Source organism: Micromesistius poutassou, assembly GCF_964030765.1.
Source record: "Micromesistius poutassou genome assembly, chromosome: 21".
NCBI lineage: Eukaryota > Metazoa > Chordata > Actinopteri > Gadiformes > Gadidae > Micromesistius > Micromesistius poutassou.
This window is the reverse complement of record NC_140291.1, coordinates 11,336,009-11,341,008: the sequence shown is the minus strand read 5'-3', so window position 1 is coordinate 11,341,008 and position 5,000 is coordinate 11,336,009. Positions and strand designations below refer to the sequence as shown.

Below are 5,000 nucleotides of genomic sequence, written 5' to 3'. Positions count from 1 at the left end.
AAGGAGGGGGGGAGGAGGAGGAGGTTTAAATAGTGTCTGATGAAAATACAATATTTTTTTGGGAGACGATGACGATTGCGTTTTCATCTCTGTTGACGGGAATAGAAAATGGATCTCGGAAGAAAGAGATCAACCAACAGTTCATCCCTTGGTCCGGTCATTATCGTCTGCCTCTCCTCTTCCTTGCTCCCTTCATCCTGATATGAACTTCACCTTTAATCGCTCCATTTTCTTTTCCTTTATTATAATAATAATAAATAATAATTAATAAATAATAATAATAATAATAATAATAAATTTGATTTATATAGCGCTTTTCTAAGTATTCAAAAAGATGCTTTACAGAGTGAACACTAAATAAATCATTTAATAAGAACGTATATTAGAAGGGAAGGAGGTCAACACCTACAACGACGTCTAAGCCTCTCTTTATCTCTCCTTGTCTCCCTGAAACCTCTCCCTTCTCCCCTCCTTCCTTCTTTCTCCCTTCCATTTATCTCCATCTGTCGCTCCGCACGTCTCCCTCTCCCCTTTGGTTTCCCTTTATCTCTGTCAGTTTTTTGTATTTGTTTTATTACTTGTATCTATTTATTTAATCTTATTGTTATCTTTTCTCATTACGTTTCTTCCTTTGTCTCATTGTCTCAGCCACTGGTTTGCATACATGCTTTCTTGTATTTTGTGCACTGTTTATTCATATAAAGATCTATAAAAAAAACAGCAATTTGAGAGACTTGGCTCTCTCTCTCTCTGATCTATGGTCTCCAGTGGCCGTCTACATCTGACAGTAGCCAGGCCATGTGCAGGAAACCCATCCCTGTGCATGCGTGTGTGTGTGTGTTTGTAGATCTACGCTTGCCAGTGGACAATTCATTTAAACAGGAAGCTTATGAAGTGAGTTGCTGTGGCACTGATCGGCATGGCGATAGCCTCCATCTCCACGGCGCTAGCCTCCATCTCCACGTGCTGGATTGCAGCACTCTCGCTCGCTCTCTCTCTCTCTCTCTCCCCCCCCCCCCTCCCCCAAACAAGCATCTGATACAGGAAACAAACCCATTTAAAGACCAAGACCAGGCCAAGCTAGAAAGTAGTGATGAATGTGTGCAGAAAATGTGCAGAAACTAGGTTTCTAGATTACAATATAGGAATTGCAGGCATAGGATAGTTTAGTTGCTAATGGTAGGGGTTCGATCCCTCGATGTCCTCCCAAAACCCCCTCTAACGCACTTATTGTATGTCGTACGTCCTGGCACTTAATGTACGCACTTATTGTATGTCGTACGTCCTACATACATTTAATAAAATAATAAAAAATTAATAATATAGTATTGAGTTGTGTAACATCTTATCCTAGCTATTTTTGTTGTACACTGGGAATGGGTTAACCTAGAACTTGTAAGTGCTTGGCACTTGGTTCTACGAACACCCTTGGTTCTACGACAGCGATATACGTTGTTTGTCCTTCATCTGACAAACGTACTTATTGTAAGTCGCTTTGGCTAAAAAAGCGTCTGCCAAACGCCCTAAATGTAAATGTAAATGTCCGCAGTCTCCCTGTTTGGCGTCTTTGAGCCCGACGCCGGAGCGAGTCCACCATCCCTCTAGCAGCATGTCCACGCTGCACACCCGAACAGCTCTGCTCTGCTGAGAGGAACCTAAGGCTCTGGTTGGAACATTGGCATGATGCATGTATTGTGTGTGTGTGTGTTCGGTGTGTGTGTGTGTGTGTGTGCTGGGGGTGGACTCCCTGAGCCCCTGTGTGACGGACAGCAGCAGGGACGTTACTCATCAGCCCGACTCACACCACACATGCGTATTAGTGTGAATTCTGGCAAGCAATAACAGAGACGGCGAGAGTCAGCGCAGCGCCGGCTCCCTCCGGTGAGGGGTGCGTGCCGCTGAGCCCTGCCTGGCAACAGCCCCTCATTCTGGGGGAGGATTACTCAGAGGGGGGCCCCTGGCTCCGCTGAGGGGGGCACCGCTAGCCTGGGGCTCAGATCTGATGGACTTTACGCTGGAATGTGGATATGCAAGGCATACGCACGCACACACACACACACACACACACACACTGTGAAACACACACACACACACACACACACACACTATAACAGGCAACGCATACATCATGCATACTTTTAAAGACCAACACAGACCCACACTGAAACATACACTCAAACATGTTACATAGAGACACACTCGCACTCTAAAGTGAAGCAAATGCACGTACGCAACAACACAGTCATACACAATTAAAAACCGACAGTCTTTTAACTTCCCGGCACATCATTCAGTATTTCAAGACAGAGGTCACATGACACAACACAGAACAGCTGTCTCTGACATGCCGAAGTGAAAAAGCCTGTGTGTGTGTGTGTGTGTGTGTGTGTGTGTGTGTGTGTGTGTGTGTGTGTGTGTGTGTGTGTGTGTGTGTGTGTGTGTGTGTGTGTGTGTGTGTGTGTGTGTGTGTGTGTGTATTTCAAGAGCACCAAACGTTGACTCAGGTGGGTGCTTGTGTGTGTGAATGTACTGAATGTTATGCAAGGCACACACACACACACACACACACACACACACACACACACACACACACACACACACACACACACACACACACACACACACACACACACACACACACACACCTTGTTGCCCAACTCTTGAGACAAACTCAGAGTTTTGACCCTAGTCTATTTTAAGAATAGTGATAAATCACAATCAATTGAATCGTGACATGCTAGTTCTTGCCATTACACAACCTTGAAAATTTCACAAGAAAGTCTAGCATGGAACGGTGTGTTGGTGGTTTAGGGTCTGTCTGTCTGTCTGTCTGGTTCCCACACACCCATTGAACATAGGCCGATGGAAAGGCACGATATCCCCCCAAATAAAACATACAATACCAGGGAAAGGCAATAGAAGGAGGAGTGAGAAAGGGAAGAGGAGGTGACTGAAAGAATGAAGACCAGGAAGAAAGAAGGAACAGAGGAAGAGGGAGATTAGAAAGAGGGCAGAGCAGAGGAACGAGAGAAAGAGGAGGTTTAAAAGGGGGAATGTCACGCTGGACTATTTTCTAATATGATAGAAGACCGCATTCATAGGCAATAATTGTGGTCTTCATCATCAACTCAACCCATAGTGGACTAATGGAGAATACAAATCCTGGAACCACGACGTCAATGGCTTTTCTGCACACTTTTCATGGAAGCAGAATGAATGTCACAACACACATGTTAGGCAGAACTCTTTTTGTATCAGAAAATAACCAATTGGGACGATTTCCCTTTAAGGGAGAAACAGACGAATAAGGGGAGAAAAGAAGGGGAAGGAGGAAAGAGGCGGGTGAAAGGATGAACAACGGAAAGAAGAAGAGAAAGAAAGGACTTATTAACTCAAAAGGGGAAAGCAGAGAAAAGGAGGGATGAAGACGGAGGAAGAGTGACCGAAGGACCTTGTGGCCTTGTGTTCCAGGTCTGGCTGTCTTCAACACTCTCAGCGCTAATGGACTCTGTGACAGGTTAAAGCGCCACTGAGCGTGCTCCATGACCACCCAGCGTGTCGAGGATCCCCCCTGGGGAGCGCTGGATTCACTTCACCTCCCCCCACCGGGCGGGAGGGGTGGAGCTCTCCTCAATGCAGGTGTTTTATGTGCCTTCTCTGGCATCTAGTGGTGTGTTGGCACACACGCGCCAGACTATCATCGAATGTGTAGATTCAATAGAACGCGCACACACACACACACACACCCGAAACCAACACCAACACAACCACACTTTTATCCAAAGTGTGGTTGTGTTGGTGTTGGTTTCGGGTGTGTGTGTGCGCGTTCTATTGAATCTACACATTCGATGATAGTCTGGCTCGTGTGTTGGCACACACGCGTGTGTTGGCACATACGCGCCAGACTATCATCGAATGTGTAGATTCAATAGAACGCGCACACACACACACACACACCCGAAACCAACACCAACACAACCACACTTTTATCCAAAGCGACTTACAATCACTCACACACACACTGACGGCGGAGTCGACCGTGCAAGGCGACAGCCGGCTCGTCGGGAGCACTCACACCCCTCGCCCCGCTGTACACGTCCGTCGACGGATCTCACTGACTTTGCACGGGACGCTCCCGAAATGCATTGTGGGTCCGTCCGTAAAGTGGGCTCCGTCTCTTTGCGTCCAAAAGTTGAGAAAGGTTTAACTTTTCAGGCAGCGACGGATCCGTCACCCAATCAGATCGCGTTATGCAGATATACGCAAGTGCACTGTCCAATGAAATCGCCTTTGTTATACAACCCCGGGAAAACACATGGACGCGTCAAAAAGCCCCCATCCGTCGACGGACGTGTACAGTGGGCAAGAGGAGTTAGGGTTAAGACACCGAACGGGGATCATACTAGCAACCTTCCGGTTACACGTCAACCTGCTCTACCACAGGTTAGAGTTTAAAACCCTCGCGCTCAACGCTTTTTATTGTCCTGCTGTGGTTGGTCTGTGTTTAAGTCAAACTACCGTGTGCTCACTTCAGAAGTACCTGTTGCCCAATGAACCTTCTAATAATGATCCACCGACTGCAACTTTAGTGAATTTTTTACGAACAAGATCGACACACTTTCACACACTCGGACACAGACAGACACACACACACACACACACACCGAACACACACACACAATACATGCATGCCAATGTTCCAACCAGAGCCTTGGGTTCCTCTCAGCAGAGCAGGGCTGTGCGGGTGTGCAGCGTGTACATGCTGCTGGAGGGATGGTGGACTCGCTCCGCGCTGCAGTAGGCTCTGCTAATCTCTGCTATGCGTCTCAAACAAGGTAATGTTTGCCTTTCCTGCCTCCACGTCTGGCCTCCATCACTGCTCAGCCGATCTGTTTGTGTATGCTCCGCGAGGGAGGTGTGTGTGTGTGTGTGTGTGTGTGTGTGTGTGTGTGTGTGTGTGTGTGTGTGTGTGTGTGTGTGTGTGTGTGTGTGTTCCAAGA

General features: G+C 47.2%; 1 protein-coding gene across 3 annotated transcripts in view; it reads right to left on the bottom strand.

The window, feature by feature from the left end:
* The window catches only part of plce1 (phospholipase C, epsilon 1), a 74,851-nt gene that overhangs the window by 55,223 nt on the left and 14,628 nt on the right, over positions 1-5,000 (bottom strand). The window lies entirely within an intron of this gene.